The 13,210-nt window shown below is 50.8% G+C and overlaps 1 protein-coding gene across 4 annotated transcripts in view; it reads right to left on the reverse strand.

Annotated features, from left to right (window-relative positions):
* Positions 1-13,210, reverse strand: part of RPH3AL (rabphilin 3A like (without C2 domains)) — a 142,222-nt gene that overhangs the window by 117,648 nt on the left and 11,364 nt on the right. Inside the window, exon 1 of one of the 4 annotated variants that reach the window (XM_064495840.1) lies at positions 7,045-7,168. The exons of 2 other annotated variants lie outside the window; for them this stretch is intronic. The gene's annotated coding sequence lies outside the window, so the exon portion shown is untranslated. Of the gene's footprint in view, positions 1-5,840; positions 5,868-7,044; positions 7,169-13,210 lie in introns of those variants that run through there. One more of the 4 variants, XM_031468506.2, reaches the window with a different exon arrangement.

Consider the following 13,210-nt stretch of genomic DNA (forward strand, 5'->3'; position numbering starts at 1 on the left):
CTTAACTATTCAAACATCATCCAACTATGAGATGGGCTGCCCTGCTCACAGGCAGCACTCAAGCCAATGGCCACCCTCCTGGCTCCTCACAGAGGGGACTCTTGAATGGGGAGGAGGCCCTCTGAGCCCCTTCTGAGCTTCAGAGGATGCTCTATCAGTAAATGAGAAGGGGATGAGGGCTGAGCAAGAAGAAAGTGTACAAACCCTGGCATCAACTCGGCTGCTTGGATGGGCCAGGCCCAAAGGTGAAAATGCATGGACATATAAATGAGGTGTGAGTGCAGTTGAGGGAGTCAGGCGGGGCTGGATACTGATGGTCATTCACCCTCCTCACCTGGCAAGTCAGCCACCAACTCCATGGTGATGTCCCCCACGGTCACCGCAACACTGATTCATTAATTGTCCGTGGTTACTACGTGCTTTTACATAAGGTGCTAACTACGTAAGGGCCGTCTTACATAAGGTGCTCCAGTATTTTTAGCAGCTTATAACTGCCATGTGAAAGGAGGGGCTGATCTCCCAGTGAACACCACTTACACTCCAGGCTGGCGCAATCCTTGAAATACTGTGTTCTGCAGGCAGTGCGTGGCTATGGGAGGGGTGAGGATGTCTGTGCAGAGGGCTGCAGCGTCAGCTGTGTGCTGCGGTTTCTCCACGGCAACCAGACACCCTTCAACCAGCAGAAGGCGAAACACATCACCTCCTTGACCCCTAGTCTCTGTTGACAACAGAGAGAAAAGGACCACTTCATGGACTTAGTGGAATCCAACCAGCCACCTCCTAGCTTTGCAAACTCACCCCAAATCCAACAGAGTGGAGGGGGACGGGAGGAAACCAGAGCTGCCCCTGGCCCTGTTCCCACATCCCCAAAGCCAAACTCCAACCCAGAACCTGGGCTCCCACCCTCACATCACCTTCCACCTCTCCGAAGAAATCCAAGATTCCAGGTACAGTGATGTCAAAGGAAGTGATGCCCCTATAAGGCAATGGAGCGTCGGTATTCATTCCTGTGTTTAGGGCCACTGCTGTCTGTTTCCGTTTTGGTAAATGATATAGAAGTATCTCTCTCACACACACACAAACACATCCACAAGTACACATACCAAAATTGGTGAATTTTGAGAATATAAACACACCTATATGACCAACACCCAGATAAAGAAACCGAACATCACCAGCCTCCCAGGAGCCTTCCTTGTGCCCCTGGGACCAACTACCCTGACTTCCAACACCTTATACTCATTCTGCCTTTTTTTGCTCTTTATATAAATGAAACCACATGTTACATGCTCTTTTCCATCTGGCCCCTTTGCTCGACAGTGTTTGTGTGATTCGTCCACACTGTTCTGTGTGGCTGTAGACTGTTCTGGGGTATGGTGTTCTGCTCCACATATTCACCCCGGTGTATTTGTCCATCCTACTGCCCATGGCCATTGGCTGATTTCTAGTTTGTTGGCCATTACAAACAGTGCTGCTGTGAACATTCTAGTACATGCCTTTTCACTGCAGCCTTTTGACTCTCAGAAGACATAAAAAGTTGAAAACTACTGCTTTAAATCAAATCTTGAGAAAGCTAACCGCTCTGACCTCTCCAATTCACCCTTTCATTTTTTAAAACATAGTCCTTTCACTATCTATGTGGTGCCAAGTAAAGAGCACTGGCCACAGGAGTCCAGCTTCCTAGGGCTAAAGCCCAACTCTACTGCCTATTTGCTGTGTGTCCTTGGGCAAGCACTTAACCTCTCTGTGCATCATCTTCCCTACCTGTAAAATGGGGAAAATAATAAGACTGCTGCTTCTACTGGGTTGAGGATTAAATAAGGGAACAGGGTCTGCACACAGTAAGCACTCATCAAAGTTAGTAGCTGTGGTTACTGCCAAAGGCACCCTGTCTTTCTGAGCGCCCTGCCAGGAGAGGTGCACAAGGCCCTCCCACAGGAGACAGCCTCTAAAGACAAACAATGTCACCACCTCCAACTGGAACAGAGCTGTCTCAACAAGCCCTCCCCACCACCAGACGGCTCTCCTTCTGCCTCTCCAGACACTGAGGATGCATGGAGGCCGCAGCCACTGGCCTTGTACCCACAGGGCACTGGATTTCACTCAGCAGGTGACCTAAACCAGAGGCACCATTTGGGGTCATTGTTAATGGTGTGCCAGCAGTCTGGTGACAAGCTGCTGGGGCACTAACAGTGCCTAGAAATCGCTGCCTGAAAGAAACAAATGTTTTAAATGTCCATGCAAAAGGAGTGTAAAGTAGAATATTTAATTTTTTTTTTTTAGGCGACAAAGGCTGAAAAAGCCCCATCAAAGCAAATGGTGCAGAGACCTTGGAGCAAGAGACTTGCACTACTGGTTGCCATGGCAACAGTGTTTCACAGCAGGAACTCATTTTCATATGACAGTGACCTGTGAAGGGATGGGCAGGGCAGCGCCTAAAGAAACTTAGTTGAAGGTGGAACTGTTTGGGGATGTGGAAGGTGGCGCTGATTTTGTTTACCAAAAAAAAAAAAGCATTAAAAGTGTCCAAAGAGACAGAAATGATCTGAGGGCTCCATGGGGGTTCTCTGTTCCACAACTTTTACCTAAGACACACATACACACGTTCACACACACACAGCCTGTTTCAAAGGCCTCTGGGACAGTTGTCACAGTCTCCCTTAGTCACTGGTCCCACCATTAACCATCTGCTTCTGTCCCAGAGTCCTTTCCTGGAGTCCAGCGGAGTCCCAAGCAACCAGGCAACCCCACCACCAGTACTTCCCAAACACCTGGGCCAGGTGCCAAGAGGACCTGTAACACACTCCCTAGACTGAAGCATATGCTTTCCTGGACAAGCAGCAAATCCTACTATCAAAAAATAGGCTCAGGAGTCAGACAGACTTGAGTTCCAACCTCTGTTCTGGCCACCTACAAGCTGTGAGGTTTAGGCAGGTCCCTGGTCCTCACTGGGCTTGTGTCCTCACAGGCAGAACAAAGATAAGAATCGTAGCACCGATCCCTCTGGGTGTTGCAAGGATAACACACACAAGGGAAGATCAGCTTGGAAAGAGCAGTGCACATCCAGCACGTACTGACCACTCGATAAACAGCTGCTATGATTAAGAGCTGGAAAAGCATCTCTCACACCCATGATACAATCAGAGGCTAACAGTAGATAACAAAAGATCAAATTGGGTGGCACAAAGTGTAATGAATCCATCCGTGAGCCCAGCAGGAGTGCAGGCCAGTGGGAATCTGGAGGTGGGCCATGAACCAGACTCTTAAGGATGACCGGAGATATTCTTGGAGGTCTGGGGAAGGCAATTTCTTCACTGAGCATTGACAGGGTACCAGCGTACTGATCCTGGGGATCCAGAAGGAAGGAAAGAGGGTTCAGGGACACAAAGGGAACTGTGAACAGCAGACAGACAGCTGCGGTCCTGAGGCCAAGGAAGGGGTCCCCAGTGCAGCTAGGAGAGGCAAAGCTTTCCCAGGAGACATCCTCTGAGCTGGGTCCCAAAAACTAAGGCCAAGAGGGCCAACCACGGTAGAGAGGGAAGAAGTCTGAGGACTGGAAATTCGTTCCAGAGACTGAGGCCACGTGACTGAGGAACTAAACGAGGTGGAGGAGCTGAGCTTTGTGCGGGAGGAAACTGGGAGCCTCTGAAGACTTCCCAGGGGAGAGGGTCAGTGACAGGGGAAAAGCAGCAGTTATCCAGGGACCATGGGTCTAGAGGCAACATGCCAGATGGACGGTGGGGCTGGAAGGGATTCTAGCATCAGACAAGTTAAAGGGCCTCTGAACTCTGGCCTGAGATGTTTAAGGCCTGGAGTAGTTGCCTAGTCACAAAGGTGCAGGGAAAAGCGAGACAATTCAGGGAACAGTGTGACAAAGGCAAGGGGTGGGGGAGGGAGGACCCACCGCTGAGGAGTGAGAGAGGGCAGTTGCCTGCGAGGAGGACATGCCGAGTTTGGGGTGTCACTGGGCATCCAAGGAGCCAGGACTAGAGCTCAAATCCAGGGTCGGGGGGACTTTCCTGAAGGCTCCTGATGCCATTTCTCTGAGAAGCTAAACACGAGGGCTCACAAAACATCCCAGAAAAGCGGGAAGAGGGGTCAGAAGAGGAGAAGAAACGATGGAGAAATACGAACAAAACCAGGAGAGAGGGGTGTCCCAGAAACCACAGCTGAGATGGCTGCAAAGACAGCACAGGCCCACCAGGGTCTGCTTCCTGGGTAGAAGGACCGGCAGCAGGACCAGGCCAACAAAAGAGTGGTGTTTGGAAACAAGCTGACTTTCAGGGAAGCAGTTTCAGCAAGTGGTGGGGCCAGGAGCCAGGCGTGAAGGATTAAGAGGGGCGGCATGGAGCCAAGAGGCAGGCAGCAGGTGCAGAGCACTTGTTGGGAAAATGTGACAGTGAGAGAAAAGAGGAAATGAAGCTTATTGCTCCGATGAATGTGATTTTTCCTCCAAGAGATGGGAGGCCAAGGGGATGTCAGAGGCAGGAGGATGGAGGGGACATGGACACCCGGGGAAGGGCACAATCGCCCAAGGTGTGGGGGAGGGAGGGGCAGAGGCTGGACTGCAGCCCTGGCTCTGCCAATGCTCTTACCAGGGTGTCCAGGGACACCCTGACTCCCCCAGATCTCTGGATGCTGGGAGGTTCCCAAGTAGCTACACAGATGGAGTCTGATCTCTCCCTGAATCCCCCTGGCCCTGAACTCCCTGAGGATGGGTTTCCACCTCCAGCATCACACCCCTCTCCAGGGCTACCTCCGGGACTCGGGGGGAGCGGGGGGAGGATGGAGGTATTACAGACCACGCAGGTCCTCAGCCATCTGAGCAGCCAGGCAAGGGACAAAATTCTCCAACTTCCATCAGAGACCTCGCTGCAGCCCAAGGAAGGGTTCCACCCCAACAGCTCAGGTGTCACCAGCACCGCTGTGAGCCCAGAGCCTTCATCCTGAAGGCAGTGAGGCACCCGGGGTGGATTTCTACACTTCCTCCAAACCTTGGCCTGGGAAAAAGAGGTGGGCCCCACAGGAGAGCACAGGGTTTCGGGAGGACTGGAAAAAAAAACCTAGGGCAGGACTCTAAGGCTGAGAGGTGGCGAAGAATCCTGTCTGGCCAGCGAGAGCTATCTCCATCCCGCCCTCCTCACACCCTCCTGTTCACCAAGTGCCATCCTGACCACCTAACCAGGGGCGAAAGCCGCAAGGGCCAGGGCCCAGGCCCGCCCGGGTGCCCACGCCCATCACCTGGGTTCCTCACGGAAAGCGAGGCCGAGCGCGGAGGGGCGGTGCGCGCCGTCCCCGCGAGGCCCCGAGGCCCCTCCTGCACACGTGCGCGCCTCGCAGGCGCTCGGTAAACACCGCACTTGTTGACGCGCCCGCCGGAGCGCTCGCCGCAGCGCCGCCTGCTGGTCGCCGCCGCCCTCGGCCGCCCACTCCCTCCCCCACTCGGCCGCCCCCGCCCGGCCCCGCGGTCCCTCAGCGCGGGCGGACGACCGGCCCCCTCCTCCCCGAGGGTCCCCGGCAGGCTGCGAGCCGGACGCGGAGCGCCAGGCGTTCGGGGGCCGGGCCCAGGCGCTGCCCCGGGCCGCTCGAGACCAGCCCCGGGTTGCGGGCGCGCGAGGCGGGAGGGAGGGAAGGAAGCAGGGAGCGCGGCTCGGGCCCTGCGCGCGCCCCGCCGCCCCCGGGCTCGCCCCCACCCCGTGTGCAACAGCTCCCGGCGCTCGCCCGCCGCTCCGGGGCTGCTCTGCGTGCCCCCGAGGTCCCCGCCACCGAGCCTCACGCACTCCCCAGTCCTCGCACACTCGGCCCCGAAACGGGGGCACCCCCCCTGGAGCCAGACTCACCTGGGGTCCCGCCGGCCGCCGGCGCGCTCCCTGGCTGCCCTCTGGCGGCGGCCGCGGGAACCCGGTGGCCGCCCGCCCCGCCCCGCCCCGGCCTGGGGCCTGAGAAGCGGGCTGAGGGCACCCTGTAGGCCAGGGCCCCTCTGGGTGGCTGTCCTTGCCATGGAACCGGTCTCAACGGCCCCTTCCTCTTATTAGGTTACAAATATTACTGTCTGTTCCCCAGGCAGCTTCAAGCCCCCAAGCCCTCAAATGACCCAACCTAACAACCCCAGGAGGCAAAAGGAGGGCTCTATGACTTCCGGGGCCTGAGACAGCACCTGGCATCAGCTAAGCTCAACGCGCATTTGTTGAATGAATGAACGCTCCACTGATTGATGGACAAACTGAGGCAACTTGCCACAGTCACTAAAGGAAACAACAACGACACCCTAAAGCTTCATCAGCCCAGTGTCTTGCTCCACCATTTCAGGAACATCTGCCACAGTGTCCGCTTCCACCCACTCTGAGCCTTGGTGCCTGGCTCTGTGTCCAGGTGGGGTGGGAGTGAGAAGCACGGAGGCGCAGCGCTGAGGCCCTGTCACCCTTCATTCTCTACCGGAAAAACGATTCAACCAAAAAATTGTTTATGAACTGATTTCCTGAGATAAGCCCAGAATCTGTACCTGAGTGACGACCACATTTGGAAGTCCTGGTTCCCAGACTCACACAGCAGCCTCCGCTAGTACTTGGGTCATTTAGGTTCTGCATCTCATCTGTGGGAGATGCGATCTTGGGCAGGTGCGCAAATCTCTCTGAACTCGCACTGTCCCATGAACTCTATGCCGTGACGGAGATGTCATCAGGCCGTGCTGTCCACTAGCCACTGGTCACGTGGGATGGACTTTTTCATTTCATTTCATTTTACTTCATTTCAATTTAAAACTGCCAGTGTAGCTAGTGGCTAAGCCTCGGTTTCTTTATGTGCAAAAGGGAGGCGAGGACTGAACGAGATCATATAGGGGAAGCCCCTGATTCTAGGCCTGGTTCACGCTAAGAGCTCAGTCAGGAGTTATTAACGTCATGCTCACCACCATCATCACCTCCCTAACCTTATGACCTCAAGGCTGCAGGGATTCTACAGGTCCTAGCTCACGACCCACCCCACAACCACCCCTCCAGGAGTTTTTCACACCATTGCTTGCACAGCCCGTGAGAGAGCGCTCACCATCTCTAGGAAGACCCAGCCTCTCTTTGGACTGCCGGCCACCTGAAAAAGACTGCTTCGCTGAGCTGAAGTGGCCGCCCCGCGGCACCTCTTCCTGGCCTACCTCTTTGGGGCTCAGACAAAGTGAATCCCCACCTCCAGCCTTTCTTCCTTCAGTATCAAAACTTTGAGCAAACCCCTCCCCGCACCTCCCTCCGCTGTGTGCCAGGCTCCGGCCAGCCTGGGGATTCTCACTTGTTTCGCTTAACCCTTGTTTTCCCAGGTTTCACCGCGTAGTTCCAGTGATGGTAACAAAACAGCACTTGTCTAGCTGTGCCCTGGGGTAGCTCATGTGGGAGAGCAGATACAACCTCCTAGCTCCATTAAAAAGGTTTCCTCCTGTCCTGGCCCAGTGTTTCTCCTCTTGGCGCAGGAGGCAGTACGTTGGGCCCAGCCCATTTCTCCACCCCGCCCCACCATCATCACCACATCCTCTTGGTGGTGGGTCCTGTCATGCTCACTGCAGAGGGACACGTGCTTGCACACGTGTGCGCACACCACCATACAGGGACACACCACCCTCAACGAACCAGGAGCTGCCACGCAGCCTCTCACCCCAAGGTCATGGCAAGAGTCTGCTGATGAGGCCCTTTGTTTTGAGAACACCTCTTTCTAAAGCGTGGGAAAGAGCGCCCACCCCCTACCCCTCCACTGTGAAGTTCAAAATGGCTGCCTCACCTCTGTTTTTGCAACTTAGTCCAAACAAGCTCATGGCTTCTCTTTCTTCAAATGGATTTACGGGATGATGGGGCAACAAAAGCAGAAAACCCCTTCGAGAAACTGAGGGTGCCCGGAAGATGGGCATCTCGCACTCCCCCGCAGATGTGGGCTGAGCTGGTGACACTCCGTACCTCCGGGAGGAAAGTGTGGTGAGCAAAGACGTTTAGAGGAGTTGACTCTGCCTCCTGGAGATTTGGGGGCCAACATGAACCTAGAACACGGTCACCGAGCCACAGCTCTGTTGCCATTTTGGGCTAGTTAATCCTATCTAGTGGGGAGGGGCTGTCCTGTGCATTGTAACGTGTTTTGCAGCATCCCTGGCCACCCACTCCCCAGTTGTGACAAACAGTCTCCAGGTGTTGTCAATGATCCCAAGAGGGTCTACCCTCCTACCACCACCTCCTATCATTAAGAGCCATTGGCCTAGAGCCTGTGTCTCTTCCTAGCCTAGAGAATTATGGAGGGGAGGGCAGGGTGCTGCTTGGTACTTGCAGTAGTGGGTAGGGTAGGGTAGGGCAGGCCTGCATTTCCACTATTAGGCCAGAGGAGTTTGCTAAAGACCGAGAGGAGACTGTGCAAGAGAGCTGGGTTCAGTCTTGAAGAGGTTCCTCACCAAGAAAGTGGCTGGTAGGGCAAGGGAACCCTGGTCATCAAAGGCTGCGGGATACGGCGTTTGGGGAGACGCTCAGAGGGAGAAAGAGAACGTATCGCGTAGGGCTTCCTGGAGAAACCCTAAATGCTCTAATCTGGAGGAGATCAAAACAGAAAAAAGATTAAGGGAGGGAAAGAAGGGAGCTCTCCTCCTTCCTCCCTCGAGAAAAACAAGGTAATTTCCTGTTTCAGCCCCATCAAGTTGAATTTGTTCAACAAATTCTTTGCACAATCAAATAAGAATATTTTTACCCAGACTTCTGCTTCCTTCAGGATGGAGTAACAGGAAACAGAGTCAGCTTCATGCCTGAAACCATTAAAATATCAGGCAAAACATATAAAACAACAACATTCAAGACATTGGACATCAGGCAGCAAAGGGGAGTGATCCTCAGGAGAGAGGAAACAGCAAGGTGAACCCTGTTACTGCCTAGAGAGAGTCCAGGCCATGGTTCAGAGAAGGAGAAATAGGCAGAGTCTAGCGGTTAACCTGAATGGAAGAGACAGAGCTGGAGTCTAGGGAAATGAAACCAGCTAGAGTTCGCAGGGCAGAGTGCTAGAGAGGAGAGAGATGCAGAGAGAGAGAAATCTAGAGGGCTGCAGAAGGTCCCCCTGCCCTGAGAACTCAGTGAGTACTGCTCAGTACGGATGTGGGAGAAAGCTTCTGGGGCTGGGAGGGTGAACCACCCAAAAGGATTAGTGGGAACAGCTCCCAGGGCCCCCACAGGGCGGAATAATGCCTGTTCCCGACAGCCAAAGTGGAAAACATCACAGTTCAGGGGCCACTAGTTAGAACCCTAAGAGTCTTGCCTCAGGACTAGAAAAAATTAACCTTAGACTAAGTCCAGAAATCCAGTTCTGGCCCCACCTAAGAAAGCTTAAAATCAAAAGTGGAAAGGATCAAACTCTTTCCAGGTAAGTTAACTGCCACAACCAAGTTCAAGAATGTTTATAGGAATTCAAAAATATCCTGAACCCAACAAGGTAAAATTGATAGTGTCTGGCATCCCATAAAAACATTACCAGGCACACAAAGAAGCAGGAAAATGTAACTCATAAGAAGAGAAAACTCATTCATTGAAACTGATTCAGACACAACACAGATGACAGAATTGTAGATAAGGGCACTGAAATAGTTATTAAGGCCGTTATTTCATATGCTCAAGAAGCTAGAGGAAAACTTGAATATGTTAAGTACAGATATGGAAGTAAAAAAAAAAAGACCCCATCTGAACTTCTAGACATGAAATCTATAATGGCAAATTAGACATTGCAGAAGAAAAAATGGGTAGCTCCCCTACAAAATCCTCAGCAAGGTCTGCTTTTCTCTCTGACACTTCTGTGTGAGTGGATTTTGGTGGACAACTCAAAGAAAATGTTGAGGAGAGTGCAGAACAACAAAGACCCGTAGGGCTCAAGGCAGGGAGTCATGGGAGAGTAAAGGCTTCATATTAGGGATGGGACTGCTTTGATTTCCAGACTTAGGGGAGCCCCAACTGACATCCTAGTTATTAAGAAATCTTTCCCAAATTTCCTTTGGTTGCTTCTGCAAATTGGCTCCCCGCGCTGCCAAAAAGGCCTGGTGTTCCTGAGACCACAGCAGATGTGCAACTTGGAGGGGCACTGAAATCTGCTACATGAAGAAGATGGGTAAAACACCTGGTCTTCAAGAACCTCATGGTTCAGCAAGGAAAACAGAAACATGAAATAATCTCTGGACAGCAGAGTGTCTGCTGTAACATGCTGGCTACCATGTACTGATCACCTGATAGACAGGTACCATGGACATAGGACATCGTTTATCTCCATTTTTCTGCTATGAAAGTTAAGACATAAACACCTTAAGAAATATACCCAAGGTCATCCAGCCAGGTAGTGGCGGAACCACTACGCTATCCTACCCCTGAGGCTGCATAAGATACAGAAGAAACACAGAGGCGTGAACTAGAGTGTGGCAGGGCTCAGCGGGGGCTTTTTTGAGGAAACACTTGTTCAGAAACTCAAAGGAGTAGGAGTTTGCCAGGTGGGCCAGATGGGAAAGGACATTGCAGGTAGAAGGAACCGCAGGTGCAAAGGCACAGAGAAGGCAGGAAAGGGAATGTTGAAAAGTTGGGAGTGGAGAACAGGGAGGTGAAGCAGAAAACAAGCCCAGAATTGTGGGTCAGGACCAGTATGAAAAGGGTCTCGAACACACTGCTAAGGATGCAGATTGTAGCCAGCTAGTTGTTTCCAGTCTTGGGTCTGAATTCTGAGGCACCATCAAGAAGTAAAGGGAATCGGAGGGGAGGCTATAGCTCAGTGGTAGAGCACATGCTTGGCATGCACAAGGTCCTGGGTGCAATTCTCAGTACCTCTGTTAAAATAAATAAGTAAATAAATAAAACCTAATTACCTCCCCCCAAAACAAAAACAAAAATAAATAATTAATTTAAAAAAAAAAGAAGTAAAGAAAATCAGCAACCTAGGTGCAGGTGTGTGAAGAAGACATGCTTCTTTTCTGTTGAGTCTGTGAGACAAAGGTATATAGACATTAGCTTCCACAGATTCACTCACAGTTGGAACTGCTTGCTAACAGAAGACTTTATGAATAAAATGCATCCTCGTTATAGAGTTTTATAGATTTCCAAGTGCCACTGATTGATGTAATTATCTGTGGCACAGATATTCATGTCCTCAGGTTACAGACGTGCTCATTTATGTGCCCAGAGACACGCTGGCAGGAATTAGTGGTTAAAGCTCAAACTCTTCTTAATTCAAGGTGTATGGTGTTCTTTTGGTCCAATAAACCACAGCTCCTTCTATCTGTTTCCTATGACACTTTCAGAAGGTTGGAGATAGGGAACAGGCAGTGTGGACAAGTTAGGTGGCAGGACACCCCCTCAAGAACCCAAGAATTTCCAGTGTCCTTAGTGATCCAGGGCCCCAATGGCTAGTACCCTTTGGCCACCGGATCACTTAGAGGACCCAGAAACCCTCACTTCTGGCTTCCCAAACTGGATCTCTCCAGGTTGGTTTGGAAATACAGGCAGCCCAGGACATTTCTATAAATGCCCCAGCCCCCTATGAAGTGTACACTGATGAGGTGGAGGGGTTTCCAATCCCTCACCTTCCCTGCTCTGACACCTTTGGAGTTCAACAGTACTTTTTTTTCCTCCCCATTTTGCCTTTAAAAAAAAAAAAAGTAAAAACTATTTTTAGAACAGTTTTAAATTTTGTTAACCTAAACCAATAAAACAGCTGGTTATTTTACAAGCAAAATGTGCTTATTCAGGAGCAGCACAGAATTGCAATTTGGAACATGTAACTATGGTGAAGCACGAGCAAAGGAGAGGAAGTTCTTTTATAGAGGAGAAGGAGAAGATGGGAGGGGCTATTATAAATAAAAAGTCCATTGGAAGAAACTGGGAGTTCAAAGTATAGTGGCTTTTCATTGGCTGAGTCTTAACCATCTCTCATTGGCTGAGCTGTTGCCAGGCAAGGAGAAAATCTTTCTTCCTCCTGCTGGCCATAGCAGTGTAGTACCTCCTGCCATACAAGGTGCAGCTCTTCCTGTTGGGATCTGCATTTACGTTGAATGGTATGTGGGTGACAGTTCCCCTTCTGACTTCCTGACTCCATATTAATGAGGTATCCTTTCATTAATTTTTACAATGTACAGAAAAATTAAGCAGATAAAATAGAGTTCCCATATCTCCCTTCCCCCACCACACACACACACACACACACACACACACACACACACACACACACAGTCTCCTTATTATTAACATGTGACATCAGTATGGTGCATTTGCTTCTAATGAATCGATATTGAATCATTATCATTAACTAAAGTCTACAATTTATTCAGATTTCCTTAGTATCTGCCATAAATTCTGTTTATGTTCCAGGATTCCATCCAAGATACCACATTATGTTTAGCTACCATGTTTCCTTAGGCTCCTCTTAACTGTGACAGTTTCTCAGACTTTCCCTGTTTTTGATGACCTTGACAGTTTTGAGAAGTACAGGTCAGTTATAGTGCAGAATGTTCCACTATTGTAATCTGTTTGATGTTCTTCTCATGGTTCCACTGGGGCTATGAGTTTTGGGAGGAAGACAGTAGAGGCAAAGAGGCATTTTCATCACGTCATATCAAGAGTACCCACTACTCAATGATTTATCATTGGTGATGTTGACCTTGATCACCTAGCAGAGGCAGTATTTGTCAAGTTTCTCCACTGCAAAGTTACTCTCTCCCTGGAAGTCACAATACACAGCCCGCATGCAAGGAGTGTATGTTCTCCCCTCCTTTAGGGTGGAGAAGCTACATGATTTACTTGGAATTCCTCTACATGGGAGATTTGCCTCTTTCCCTCTGTGATGCTGTGATATAAGAAGAAATATATATTTTGGACTTCTTCCTGGTCCCAGGCCAGAGCTCCTGAAAACACCCTCTCATTTCTATGTGATTAAGAGCTATAAGATCAGCTCTTACTAAAATAGTTTTTGTCCCAGGCTCCTGAAGCAGCTCCAGAGTGATCAAGGTGGAAGGAGCATCTTTTGTCATTCAGAACAAGCCCCTACACCTGAGTTTCTGTTCCTTCTGTGACTTTTGAGAAGCCCGGAAGGATGGGTGAGCTGGTTGCTATGGGAACCAACCTTGTGATTAGAGGGTGACCTCTGGAGATTGACTTAATCATCAATAGCCAATAATTTGATCAATCATGCTTACATTATGAAGCTTCCATAATAACCCTAACTGAAGGGGTTTGGA

The sequence above is a fragment of the Camelus dromedarius genome, chromosome 16, assembly GCF_036321535.1.
Source record: "Camelus dromedarius isolate mCamDro1 chromosome 16, mCamDro1.pat, whole genome shotgun sequence".
Classification (NCBI taxonomy): domain Eukaryota; kingdom Metazoa; phylum Chordata; class Mammalia; order Artiodactyla; family Camelidae; genus Camelus; species Camelus dromedarius.